This window comes from Cynocephalus volans, chromosome 7 (assembly GCF_027409185.1).
Source record: "Cynocephalus volans isolate mCynVol1 chromosome 7, mCynVol1.pri, whole genome shotgun sequence".
Lineage (NCBI taxonomy): Eukaryota > Metazoa > Chordata > Mammalia > Dermoptera > Cynocephalidae > Cynocephalus > Cynocephalus volans.
Genome location: NC_084466.1, coordinates 119,501,899 through 119,516,691, shown reverse-complemented (window position 1 = coordinate 119,516,691; position 14,793 = coordinate 119,501,899). Strand labels below are relative to the sequence as shown.

Genomic DNA, 14,793 nt, shown 5'->3' with positions numbered 1-14,793 from the left:
TCCCTGTTTTGTCCATAGATATAGCCTATTAAAGGTGTGGAGTCAAATTGCAGTGTATTAAAAATCACATGGCATCCTCCTCTCTGTGTGGTTTTATTGTGTATCCCACATATACTTTGTCTCGTTTGTCTCATTTTGCTTTACTTTTTAGAAATTGCATTTGCCATTTTTACCTAAACATTTTATGTACATTGTAAAAGGGAGCAGAGTTGAGAGAATTTATCAGTGAAAACTAGATTCTACAACTAACGCTTTACATATTTCCTTTGTCATGTATCTATTCATCTATTCCTTCCGCTATCCATCCATCAATTTATCATATTATTTGTTGTTGCACAAAAAAAGTAATCAGCACAATTAATTGATAAAGCATTTCAGTAGGCAGATGCAGATTGCTTTTTGGAATATGAATTTGGTTTTATAATTAGGTATAATATTTACATGGTTTCAAAAACAATACAGAGAAGTCTAGCTTCTATTGCTTTTTCATAGATTCCCATTACAGAATTTTATGATCTTCTCATTCTTTTCTTTTGACGATAAGCAGATAGATATGTCTTTTATATGCATTCCCATTTCCCTCTGTTCTTCCCTGGTCCATACTGAGTGTAGGAGCCAGTGACACGAGCAGCAACTACAAGATGCTCAGTCAACCATTCCATGATTGTTTATCGAGTACCTCCTCTGCTTGCATGTCTGGGAGATTCGATGTTGTTTAAAATAGATTGTTTTAGGACTTGCCTTATGCTCACCCAAATACACATGCCCACATCCCCTCCCCGCCCACCTCCAATTTTAGGTAGACTCAGTTGCTAGATAAACAAATTTTAGTAGTGGAAATGTTTCAGCGTTAATTAATGAGTGCAATGAAACCTAATTTCCTGATGACTTACCAACTAGGTGAGAATTATATTTGTGATGAATTTAGCCAAGATGATTATAAATCTCCCATTACTTCTTTTTGCCAAGACCTGCCAGTGGCTAAGGAGCAATAGTTGTTTAGAAACTACTACAGAACGGAGCCAAACCAAAAAGCTGGGAGTTATGTAGTGTGATAAGTACAGCAACATTGTCTGTGTGTTTTCTAATCAGTAGAGATGTGTCCTCAGATTTCTCATTTAGATTTATTCCAGGAGCAAACACAAATCTCCCCTACAAGTGGCTCTACAGCGATCACAGCTCAGGAATTCAAAGAGGGGCCAGATGAGCCCAAGAGTCCCATGTTTACAGGGAAAAGACAATATAAGTATTCCCATTTCAGTAGTTTCCTCTGGTTAAATTTGATGAATCTGTTTTTTTGTTTAGTATCAACAAAACTGAAAAGGTTGTGACTTGTGTGTTCCCTAAGTGTCATCTGAATGACCCATCCAGTCCCCGAGCCCAATCCCCCGGCATTGGCCAATCCTAATTTTCAGGGATCAAGGTAACAGAAGGCAACCTTCCAATTCCATGGCCTGCAGGAGTAAATTGTTCTCCAGTATCTTAAAAAATTCTTGGTAGTTGTAGTAGATTGGATTATGTCATCCCCAAAGTCCCTGAAGGTTGAATTGTGTCCTCCAAGTTTTATGTATGAGAAACTTAGCCACCACTGTGACTGTGTAGAGGGTGGGGAATCCTATTATGGTAATTGAAAGGTGGAGCCTTGAAAAGATGATTGGACTGTAGGACCGTGCAGTCGTGAATGGATTAAAAATGATGACAAGGGGCATGGTTCTGAGGGCTTTGAAACAGGAGCACAGTCTGTTGCTCTTTCTACTTCCACCATGTTCCAATGTGAGACCCCTGGGTTGCTGTCACCACCACGAGACAGACTTTGGACGGCCCAGCCTCAGAAAGTGTCAGCAATACATTTTGTTTTCTTATACATCACCCACTTCCAAGTATTTTGTTAGAAGCAACAGAAACAGACTAATCCAGTAGGTTTATATTCCCACAGTTTCCTCTGCTTTAGGCCATCTAGTGCTGCATAAATTGTTCTGCATTTTTCAATTTCCACCCAAACATAAAAGATACATCTCTTTTTATTTACATCTCCAATGAAATACACTCAAAGAATTTGTCATCTTAGCAGATGTTACTGAATATTTTGGGGTAGGGAGCAAAAGGGGATTAAATCACACACCACCCAGTAAGGACTTAAAAACTGCACTAGAGTATTTATTTCATTTTCACCTTGTGTATCCCTACGAGATTTTTTCTCTTACTTTGTCTTTCCCCAACACATTTTAAGTTTCCTGAGGTGTGAATTAACGTCCAGCAATGTGTTTGGAGCACACAGATCTCTTGAGATTGCCAGAAGATGAACAAATGCAAACAAAAGGTTGGATTTATTATAAGGAGGTCATTGGCTTGACTCACTGACCAGCCCGTCTTGGCTGCGGAAGGGCCTTGGGAAATGGAAACTCGGGCTGGAATGCTGTAATAAACTCCTCAAATCTCGTCCTTCTTTCTAACGCACATCTTTGCTCATTTGCTTTGCTCTTAGATCTTGTAGCAGGTCAGTGCCCCTGGGCACATGAAAAAGAAGCCTTCCTTGTTTGTCTCTTCTGCTTGGGACTTCTAGACCGAGAATGGAAGCCATTCATTTCATTTTCAAGATCACACGGAAAACAATTCTTGTTGGTCTAGCAGGTGAGAGATGCCCCAAACAGCATTAATCAACCTTGGCCTATGAGTGCAGGGATGTGTTGTTGAAAAAAGGATGCTCCTGTCATAGACACATGGATAGAAGGGGAAAGAAAGAGGGGAGTCAGTCAGGCAGCAGAGTATGTGTTGTGTCAAACTATTGTGTATTTCCCCATGTTACAGATTTTTCAAGGCAACAATTGGGAAAGATTGATGACCTATTTAGTTATGAATATGTTAAATGAGTAATGGTGACCTCTGTTTCAAAACATAGAATTGAGGTCAGCAGCCAGAGTCAGATCCCTCTCATAGCATGTGAAGGCTTCACTCACTTCACCTTTCAATTTGTGGACAAGCCCAAGGAGGCTGAGACTTTCCACATCACGTACATTCCAGTGAACACGTCTTATAGCCAATTTTTCTAAAGCATTGAGAAGTTTCTACCTGTAATAGGGCATTTTTTCTATTTTTAGACCTTTTAAGTAAAAGGTGAATGCTGTATCTTCAGACTTTATGTGAAATTGTTGGAAACGGCCGTATCAGTAATGAATCACTTGTTGCAGGTGATCCTCAGTGATCTTCATGCATAACAATTTCTGAAAAGTGTCCTCAGCGTCTCTGTGGTGGCCTATTTGTGCATACATTTCAGCAAGGTCAGCATCAGCCGATTCAGATGAGGCTTTTAGTTTCAAAGTATTTTGAAATTCATTTATAGCTAATCGAACCAATCTGTCCACTTCTTCTCTATCCTGCCCTCTAGACTACCTGTTTGCAGCTTTCTTTATTTGGATCATCTTGTCCTTGTAGCAAAGCCCCATCTGGTGATGCACAAAAGTAGAGGTGGGTGTTGCCCACAAGGCCATATTTAAAAACTGAAGAGCTGTATCTAGAGAGCCTTTTCTTCAGTAAAACGTGGATGCATATTGAAAGACATAAGTCTGTGAGGACTTGTCGGTCAGAGCTTCTTTAATGAACTCTTCTCCTTCAGCTTCTTGTCCTACTTCCTGAGGCTTCAGTGCAAGGAGAACCTCAATATAGGCATCTTCTGGATTTAGCCTGCCGGCCTGTCTTAGAAGGTGCAGAGTTGACGTGTTAAAACCATCCGATCGATGAGCAGTAATTGCATACCCAGTGCTGAATTCAGCATTTTTAGGGTGTGCTTCCAGAGCCTTTTCAAAGCAGTCCTTGGCCTGTTCGCAATTCCTTTTACCCCACTTCAGCAAAGCCCATCCTTCCTCATGGTCCATCTCAGGACACTCTATTCAATAGCAGAAGTGACTTGCCAACGTCTCGCAAGTGCTCTCCACCTTGCCCAGTTAAGTCTGGTCTTGCCAGTCTTCCCAGGTGGTAGCACACCCAGGCATAGTTGCCCCAGGTCACCAGACTTCTCATGTCTGATTGGTTGTCATGATCTCACTGGATTAAGTCTTCAGCTTCTTTCAAGCTCTCCAAGGCTTTCTGATTATGGCCTTTCTGGTGCTTCTTACAGGCCAGCAGGTTGTGTATTCCCACACTGTACTTGGTGTCTAGGAAGAATCTCATCCAAGACCCTGTTTTCTAAATCAGGCGTTGCTGTGAATTCAATTAACAACTTCCATGTAAAGTGACATCTCAACTGAGCCAGGCTTTCTTCAGTGAGATTTCCATCAGATTCCTCACAGTAAAAGAAGACAGCAATTATTTCTATTTTTAGTAGTATTCAGTCTACTGGAAATGAAGCCAGCACTTCAAATAGTCAAATATTCTCCGTCCCAATGTCCCTGCCTCTGTTAGCTCTTGCCTCTCTGGCTCCTGTGCTTATGCCATTAGGAGAGATTGCAGGTTGACACAAACACCCGGAGGAAATGCTGAACCCTTCATGGTGCCAGCAGGTAGGTATTGGAAGTCTACAAGTCAACTCAAAAGAGATTTTGTCTGCTAATGTCAAAATAATTTCAGCACCACCTTCAACACTGCAAAACCCTTCTGTCCTGCTCCCTCCCAGCTTTGTAATACACCACTAATGCTGTCTGAACAAATGTGGAACAGAGGGTTCACAGAAGGGTGAATTCCTTACTCATCTTTCCCTTATTCCCAACACGTAAACACATTTTGGTTTTCTCTCCTCCCAGACAGGCTTCTGAGTGAAATTTGACAGCCAAATATGGTTTCAAATGATGAATTTCATGAATGCTTGAGCTAGGTTGGAAAATGTGGTAGGGCATCCTACCTCCTTCACCTCTATGAAATTACTGAGCCAATCCCAAACAGACAGGTTGAAAAATGGGTGGAACCACCTCGCAATGGCAGACTTACTGCATGGGGACACAAGTAGGGGGATGAGTGAACATTGCATGGGGCTAGATGTGTCTATGTGAGGAAGTGGCAAGTCTCACTTTTGTAATTCACTGAACCTAATGTCACGTAATGTTGCAGCCTAGTGGCGGGCAGTTACTCTAAATCTCAAAAAGTGAAGTGATCACTCAGCTACGCATGGAGAAGACAGAATAATAAGTTTGAAGGGGACCAGAAGTTTTCTTTCCAATATTTTACTGTTTTATAAAGTGCAGCTGAAGTTCTAGTCTTCCTCTAAGAACATAAGGGGGCCAAAAGAAATTTGTCTCTAATAGTGAAAAAAAAGTGGCCCTCACATCCTATGTAAGTATATTTGCCTCTGCGTTCTCAACTAATTGTCTTACATTTTATACCTGACATGTTTTCTACCCTTTAGTCCCAAGAAAGACTCCGGAAGGGACCTTTATAAATTTCCTTTGATGCTATATTTGACAACGTATAGCACAAAGCAAGTTTCATATAAATCCCATTATCCTGACTCAAAATATTTAACCATAACCTCATCACAAAAAAGACTATAGAACATTCCCTTTTGAAAATAAAGGGAAAGGGAAAATTCGCAAAAGATGAATAACTGTCAAGTGAGGTAGAGGATACTCAGGCTTACAGAGTATCTTACTATTTATTGCCTCTGAGAATACAGCTGCTGGTTCCATAGAGTCCTCTCATTTCCGTCAACATCTCCACCTCATAAACTCCCCATAGATCTTGGATTTTTCTTGAGTGCATCCCTGCATACACTCCCAAGCCATCCTCTGCAGGCCTGAGTCTATGTAAGATGCCATCCTGACACTGAGTTTGTTCTTGCTTTACGGCAGGACTGCTTGGTTGACTGCTGAGGTCAGGAGCTCCAGAAACCTTTCTTTTTACCACCCAACCGTGGTCCGGAAATATTGTCTAATGAAACTTGTGCACGTGCCTGTGTGGATGTGGGTGCGGGTTTGAATGTGATGGTTGTGAACATGGGGTGAGATCAGGAGTGAATAAAATCAGTATTCCTCACTCAAAATAGCCTCCACTTCTAAAGGAGATGGAATCAGGAAGAGCTTCTGACCCAAATGCTCCACTTTGCCTACTGCAGTCCGTGGTATGATGAGAGCAGACACTGCCCAGGGAAAATCATCCGCACAGACTGCCATTGCTCTAGAGCTGCTAGAATATTTGTGGATGATCCATTCCAGGCTTTCTAACTTTGTAGCATAATCTCAGGCAACTCAGCTGCTGATCCAGCCATCAGTAGAAAGAGTCCCTCCTTCTGAGTGATCTAATCAGGGCCAGGGTGACCTGCATTGATAGGTGCATCGATAGGTGATATTCCAGATTTGAGCCCTCACCAAGATTGCAAAACTTCCAGCGCACACTTGGAACAGCCTTACAGGGCTGTCCTGCCAACTTGCCAGAGGAGAATTATTGTTCTTTCTTATAGGTAGTTGTTCATCAACATGCGTCATCTTTTCTTTCCTCTTGGTCCTGGGAAGACTATGAGATAGAATGCCATCAGAGAGGTGTCCTTACTCTCTAAAAGAGGAATGCTAAGAACCTAAAGTCCTCCTGTTACCTAGTAAGCACACAGAGAGTGCTGTCATTAGCAGTGTATGTATTATTATCCAATTACGAGTATGTGTATGTGTGTGGTGACTTAACCCCTCTGTGCATATGGCAGGTGGGGAATTGTAACCACAAGTAGCCTTCCCTGTGTGTAGATCCTCTTCCCTTCAGCTGCTTGTATTTTTGATCAACGCGCATAAATGGAAAGAAGAGCTCACCCTGCTCCTCTGTCTCTGTACCACTGGGATCAGGAGTATCTCAACATGGGTTTTCTTCATTCTGGAATAGTCCAGAGCCCCCTTAGGCCACCCCGACCAGGGGACTCTAGAAACACAGGCACAGGCCATTGCAAAACCTCTCAGGTAGCCTAGCTGCCAAGGCTGGGGAGAGGGTGAGCCTGCTTTCTGTCAGCTCCACAGCTGTGGACAAAGCTCACATCATTGTATGGCCACGGGCCCATTATATTAAAAAGAGAGACTGGATACTCTTGGGGTAAACTCCTTTGTAATCCCTCACTTACAATTTCTTCTCAAGACAGGTATAGGTGTTTACTGGAGGAGAGATCCTAGAAGCGGGGCCCCTTTTACTGAAAACTCTTCCTCTCCCACTCAATGGGACATCCAGTGGGAGAACTGTATCATGTCAGAATGCTTTTCAGTAGAAAATATTTTCTGTATTTCACCAGTTCTAACCAAACCAGCAAGAAAGGAATACCTATTTTTTAGAACCAACACTTCACAACCGCAATAAGATTTCCCATCTTCTAACATCTAGTATAGTGGTTTTTCAAACTTTAGCATGCAACGTGATCACCTGGAAGACTTACAACACACAGATGGATGGGCCCCACTCTGATGTTTCTGAGTAGGCAGGTCTAAGGTGGGGCCTGTGCATGTGCATTGCTAACACGTTTTCGGATGATGCTGATGCTGCGGGTCAGGGTACCACACTTTGAGAACAGTTGATTCGGTGAAAAGCCAATTTTTTAGTAGTCACCATTTCAGTTTCACAGTAATCCCAAAACTTTGACTTGGTATCAGTAAGAACAGAAAAAAAGACTTTTAGAACATAGCTTCTTCTCCTTCCCATTTTAAAGCCTGAAAATATCTAAATGCTCTTTCCCTGACTGCTCCCCATGTCAGCCTCCCCTCTAGGCGCAAGCCTCTGTCGTGAACACTCAATAAGTACCCTTTGGATAATTCTCACTGCATTAGAAAGTGCTACTGAAATGACATCTCCTTTGGAATTAAGATCCCTTTCTTCTTCCTTCGCTTAAGAGCACTGCTGCTCTTATAAAGCAAACTCAGTAAGAAGAAAGTTAGAAAACTCACCTCTGTGCATATATTTTCATCTTGGTCATTTGGATCAACTTTCCTGCCTTCTTCACTATGCTCTGTGCTCGGGGAAGCTGAGTTTATGGACTTCATTACCTGGACCTCTCTGAGTTTTCACTTTCTTTTGGGTTTAGCCCACCGGAAGGCAACAGTCAGAAATCAGAGTGCAGGAGGAGGTGAGGCTGGTGGTGTTAATGCCTAAGCTCCCACCGTGCTCACTTGGCAGTGGTTGAGTTTTTCACCAAAAACCTTTAGAGAAGCCCCTCCCCTACAGCCACAGGTAGAGGTCTCTGCAGGTCTGGGGACCACTCTCTCCTCTTGCCCCGGTAGGCCTAGGGGTGTCATGTTACCACCATTGTTAGCCCTCCCCCAGCTCCTATTTAGTATCATCTGCTGTTGATTTTCCTGAACTTAGCGCACAGCCTCTTAAATAGCCCCTCTAGTACACTCTCCTCCATTACCTGCTTGAGGGTGCCTATCAGAGTCAGAACCGTGAGTGAGACAGCTCCCCTAGGAGAAGGAAATGGTCCATAAGGACAGGTTTGGAATTTCAAAGTGCACAGAAATAAGGTTGGGAAAGCAGAGAAAGCCTTTACCTCATGGTGCTTTGAGGCAGCAGGTGCTCTGTTGTGGTTTGGTCCAGGCTGGGAGGCTCCTCTGGCATTTGTCCGCAGAGTTCTAGGGCTTTTCAGAAAAGCATATGCTTATATAGTAGAGGTATCGCCAGGCAATTTTCATTCCTTTCAGGCCCAGTGAAATTGGCTGTGTTCCATCTTGGTGAAAATGAAACTTGGAGAGAGGGAGAACTGTTTCTGCTTTGATAATGAATATGTGCTCAGTTTTGGCAGCTAACACGATGTTTGTGAGAAGCAGTTTTGATATGCACGTTTACTGTTGGGGTCAATGTGGCCTAAGAGATAGAGGATAACGGGACCTTCTGATGACATTCAGACGTTGTGGAAAGACCAGTGGAGAACAGGGAGGTATATTTTTGTGGAAAAATTCAGACACTGTTGTCAAACTGGTTACTGTCAAACGCACCCAGCCAGGTGGTTCCACGGACATCTGCAATGGAAGCTCCTAGGACCAGGGTCAGTGGTTGATGCCCAAAGGAACCCCGTAGAGAGCCACTGACAATCTGTGGAAGAATAAGGTTGCAGGTGAGGCTGCAGTTGGCTAGGTCTTCCTCTGTGGGGTTGCGGTAGGCAGAATGGTTCCCTCTGGGGTTTGAGGCAGTGGTGTGTAAGGATAAGTGCATGTTGTTTACATCCTCTGGCAGCATTTGTATTACTGCCAACCGAGACCATAGTGGAGCCTACTCAAATGTACTGACAATTTGATGATCATTACTGTTCACCATCAGGGGTTCAGACAATGGTGTTTGAACTGGTCAGTAGAGGAACGTGTGCACCTAGTCAGAGAATGTGATGGGGCCACTGGGGTCTCTAGTACTCTATGATGTGTGGCTGTCAAAGTGTAAATCGAGGGCTGGCAGGTTAGCTCAGGTGGTTAGAGTGTGGTGATATAACACGTAGGCCAAGTGTTCGGATCCCCATATCAGTCAGCTGCCAAAAAATAAGATAAAATCCAATCAAAATGCACATAATTCTTCTGAATTGTTCTCATGTTCCTGCTCTTCCTACTATTTTTTAGACCACCTATACGAAGCCAAAACCAGCAGAGAGTCAGTCAAATCCCATTGACATGTTTAATGACTTTCTGTGAGATCCAGGCTGGTGTAACTCTCCACACGACTAGCAGGAGAAAAGGACCATTTGGAAAACTCTGATATCCTCTTGTCAGGTGTTACAGAGTCATCCTGTAAGTGTCTTTATCTTGGTTATGCAGGGAGTAGTGCAGCGAGAGAAACTAAAGGACAAAGAACAATTTCCCTTTCAGTGAGTGTTCCATGGCAGGGTTATTAACTTCATTGTTGTCTATTCATAATTATCTGGTGAAACTGTAGCCCAGCTGTACTGTTTCTTCCTTCTCCTGGGCCCTTAACTAGACTATCTTTCCCAAAATCCCTTGTGTTAAGATGTGGTCATATACCTGAGTTGTGGCTAATGGAAAATGGGCAAATATCGTGTGTGCCATTTCCAGGCGTAGGCCGTGAAACACCCATGCATGGTCTTCCACGGTCTATCTTCTTTTGTGTGAACACCTGGAAGCAACATATGAAATATGGTATAGTCAAAAGGTGGAGGGAGTCTTAGTCCCTGGATCACTGGATGAAAGACAGCCACTTCCCAATCAGGAAGATGAGAAGTAAATCTCTATGTTGCTTGCCAAGTGATATTGCAGGTTTTTTGTATGATAACAGTTTGCATTACCATAACTAATAGAGATGACAAGAAAAAATTAAAATTGTATATACTTTCCCAAATCTCAGATTAGCATCATCTGTTCCAATTCAGACTCTTTACTTTTGTTGAAGTAGACAATACTTTAGTTCTTTAATTATAAAGAGGGAGAATTGCTAAGACACTAAGAGAAAGAGACTTGTCAGAAATATTTTCTACGAGCTTTTAATCCCTGTGGGCCAAAACGCTCGTATAGTTTAGATATTAGATATTCCTTTGACTGATCCAGTGTTCTTTCTGATGGAGATAAGTGGCTCACTTTGTCTTGAACCACTGGCTGGTCTTGCTTCACTGTAATTGGTGATGGATGATAGAGTGACTACAGCTCGAGCTGGGCATCCTCAGTGACAATCCCTTTCAGCCAAAGACCACCAGGTATACACCTGTAGTTGAGCAAGCTGGGTCCATCCCTCATTGCAGTGAAAGAGAACATACACCATGGGGAACGGTGGGGTGTCTCAGTAAGAGGGCGATGGAAAGGATTTATCAGATTTGAGCTTGTGCTAGGTGATTATGGGGAGGGTTTAAGAAGGAGGGCTTTGCTTGGGATTGGATGCTGCCAGGAAACAGGAATGATTCTATGATTGCATATCTTGAATTGTATCTGGAAAGGGGGAAGACTAGAGGGAGACTAAAGGTGTAATTTGTAAAGAAGCAGCAGTCACTCACAGGAGCCAAGTGAAGAGTCTGTTTGTTTATTTTGGGACCCAATTGGACAGTATTCATATTTTTGTCTGTGCTCAGACATTATTACAGAGTGGACTTGAATTTGGTCTTGATCCATCCTGAACACAGGATGGCACTGTGTGATGTTGATGTTCTGCAAAATTGTTTGTGTGCCACAGAACAGCAGGCCAACTCCCAGATGTCGCGACTGCTCTTCACTTTCTTGTCAGGGAACTACCATATTACCATTCCAGCAGACAGAGGGGTGTCCTGGCCTTTGTAAGGCCAAAGATTACAGACAAGGCAGATTACCCAGAAAAGGAACATCAGACAGCCTTCTGCACATTCACAGATCATGTATGCAGTATCTCTTAGGAAAAGGGTAGGCTTGAGAAGAGGTATAGTATAAAATCGCCCTTTGTGGAAATTAAAAACCTCTTTCCACATCTCATTCAGGGTGGATTTTAGGCATCTTGAGATAAACCACACTGGCCCGTTAGCATGAGAGAAGTTCCTAGAAGCCTGTGCTGGCTCTCTTGACATCTCATCAGCACAGGATATTGTTTAAATCCATGTGTTCTTCCCCAAAGCCACCAAATCTCAAGATTACCTAAATAAAGAGAATGCCAATCCCATTCCCTAAGTATACTCTATGGATAGAGGTAGGTAGTAAGATTCCTTAAGGATAATAAGAGCACAGGAATGAAGGGTGGAACCAGCCAGGGTAAGAAAGAAAAGGGAACTAGGCCCAGGCAGTCCTGCTGTGGAAGCCCACGTCTCCCTGCAGGGAAGAGAGGCTGTTAGGCAAACATCTGGGGATGAACAAAGCCAGGCCATTAGAAAGAAACTCCTAGACATGTGGGTGACATGACCATCTGATGGTGGAAACTCGCTCACACACGTACACCACTTCACCTATTTTAGAGCTGTGTGCTCTGAGTACAAGTTGGTAAGCTCCATGACAGAACAACAAGGGGACATTTACCCTTTAGTTTTCCTTCCCTCCTTCCCATCTTGGACAAAGCGAGAGCTACTAAGACATTCTACTTTCACTTGCCTTTGTGCACAAAAGATAGTGTTGCTCAGTGGCCACCTGGTGGCAGACTGCCTGGGGTCATGACTGGGCTTTGCTGTTTATGTGATGTGTGATCCTGGGCTAGTTGGTTCATATGTCTAAGCTACCTGTAAAATCGGGATAGGAATAAGAGATGGAACAGGACATTGCAAGGAAAGCATGTCTCATTTAAGAGCATTCAGTAGTTGTGAGTGTTGCTTTCACAGTGTGGGACAAGTCCATCCGTGTGGGCAGTCTGTGCTGACCATGAGCTGAGCCATTCCCCATTTCAGGTTTTTCCAGTGGGCACTGAGAGGGAGGGGCCTCATGTCACATCTGACTGTGCAGCAGCTGAGATAAGGGTGTTCTCTTCTGAGCTTCAGGCCCGGGCAATCTTGATATTCCCCCACCTTTGGGCTCAGGTCAGGGAGCCCTGTATACCCTAAGCACAGAGCCTGGCAGCCTCTCTTGGGCAGCAGGCATCCATCCCCTCCCTAGCAGGGATAAACCTGTGCAGGGGGAGGAGAGATGTTGGAAAGGGAATCACTTGCTCTCAGCTCTTTGTATCAGATGGTGGACTCCTAGCAGGCTGATTCAGTTTGCAAGTGCCGATATTTTCTTCAAGGCACTAGCCCTAACCCAGCTCTGAAAGAGAGGGATAGAAACATAAGCAAACACTGAAATGAACATTAGAAGACCTGCTTACACTGATACCAGTATGATTCTAGAATTTTCATGGACAGAATTATTGCTTTGTAACAGAGTGTCAGAGAAACAGAGGAAGCATTTATCACGTGGTCACTATGGATTTGGCAGCCGTCCTGGTTCTGTGGGCATCTGGCTCAGCTGATTAGCCATGCAGAATCTTGCCCAGTGTGTCCTTGGCATAAACAGACACATGAACCACACAGGACAGAGCAGCATTAAGGAGAAGAAACAGCCATCACAGCATATAAGAGTGTGTGCGTGTGTGTGTATGTTTATGTGTGTGATTACAAATAGAATAAAAGCAATGGAAACTAGAAAGTGAAACTCATTTCTAACGGGCAGATTCCTACTTACAGAAATGAAACTTCAGCTCTGCATTATGAGTCTACTATCAGGATTCTAGGACCAGTTCTGTGTTTGATTGACTAACTAAATGAACTTGATTTCACTTAAACTCTCGGTTGCCTCATGAGTTTTATAATAAGGTTGGCCCCAAACTCTAGCTGCAAACTAGAAAGTTCCCTGGGAATCTTCAAAACAAACCGATGCCTGAGCCAATCTCCAGTCGAATAAATTAGAATCTCTGGAAGTGAGGCCCAGGCATCATTATGAGGAGTTGTGTTTTTAAAAATAAATCCCAAAGTGATTTTTGTACATGGTTTAAAACCACTGAGCTAGATCTCTGCTATTCAGAGTATGGTCTGTGGAGCAGCATCATTATCAATTCATATTTAGAAATGCAGAATCTCAGGCCATTCCACAGACACACTGAATTAGAATCTGCCTTTCAACATGTCCAGGTGATCTGCTGGTACACTAAAGTTGGAGAGATACTTTCCCAGATGATCCTTGTATCACTTTCAGGTCTAAATGCTATGGATCATAGACTCATTCCCAGTCACTGTGCATCTTTCTATGAGGCTGTCATTCAGAATCTTCATTGTTCTGTGTCTTGGGTTTCCCATGTGCATCTTAATAATCCACACAGTTCCAAAAAGGAATGTAGATCAAATGGTATTGATCACTACAGACAGTGTCTGATGTTTTATTCTGAGACTACTCATATTTGCAAACATGTGCCAATCACATCCACAGGGAAAATACTCAGCTACCAAGAACTTCTCTTCTCTGAAAGGCCCAGTAATTTTCACTGCTCTGAAAGGCCCAGTAATTTTCTTGACAGCTATCTTTGGCCCATCATGATTTCCTTTCCTAGCTGACTCCTATGTATTCCAGTTCTAACTGCATTTTCATGGTCTCATTTTTACATTTCAAGCATTCATTCACCTGGAATTGTCTATGTAACTCTTTGAGAACATTTACACAATTGAACTAGGCTCAAGATAATACGTAGATCTGTAATGTCTATGGGAAATATCCTCAGGTTTCTTGGGGACAAATTGTTTTTAGATTTGTCTGAAATATCCTGGGACTTGGAGAGTCCATGTCTATAAGGGAATGAGAAGAGGAGAAGGTATTTTCTAGTTGTAATTGCAATTTAGGATCCTAAATTGGGCCAGAAAAACAAGTTGCAGTACCTATATCCTTCCCATGGATCTGGGAGCCCATAGATGTTTAAGGAAGTGGTGGTCCAAACACATTGTGGGCACACCCAAGGCTGTCTTTGTTGCAGTGAGTTCCATATCCATTTCAAAAATCAGAAGAATTTGCGTGATCGTTAGTAACATGCCCTGCTCTCTGTTGAGACTCTTCTCAAGTGACTTGCCATCTAACAGGAGAGACAGATTCATCAGCACTTAGTCTGATTTCAACAAAAGCAGTACCCAGTGATTGCTTTGCAAACACAGAGAAAGGGATATTTACCTCTTTCTGAGGTTCATAAAAAACTTCTTGGACTAACTCTTGTTCTTTAACGTGAAATGTTGGCAGAATCATAGTCCTGTTAGTTCCTCTACTCAGAGAATATTCCCAGGACTGTCTACTCTGAGAGCAGGCGTAGCCCAGGAGGGGCTCTGTGGCCACTCCTGCAGTGTGCAATAGTGCTGGCTGCACACCCTATGGGGAAGGCTCAGGCGCAGGACCACCAAACTGTTCTTATATATCAAGTCATGATAATTCTGCAAAAGCCAATGAGAGGGAATGTTTGACTATGAAATTGCCAGCTGACTACAAAATTGGTACTCTGGAAACCAGACGTTTT

At 43.1% G+C, this 14,793-nt stretch overlaps 1 pseudogene; it reads right to left on the bottom strand.

Moving 5' to 3' along the window:
- Positions 1-2,888: 2,888 nt before the first annotated feature.
- On the bottom strand, positions 2,889-8,505 carry LOC134381739 (interferon-induced protein with tetratricopeptide repeats 1B-like; annotated as a pseudogene).
- Between the last annotated feature and the right edge of the window lie 6,288 nt (positions 8,506-14,793).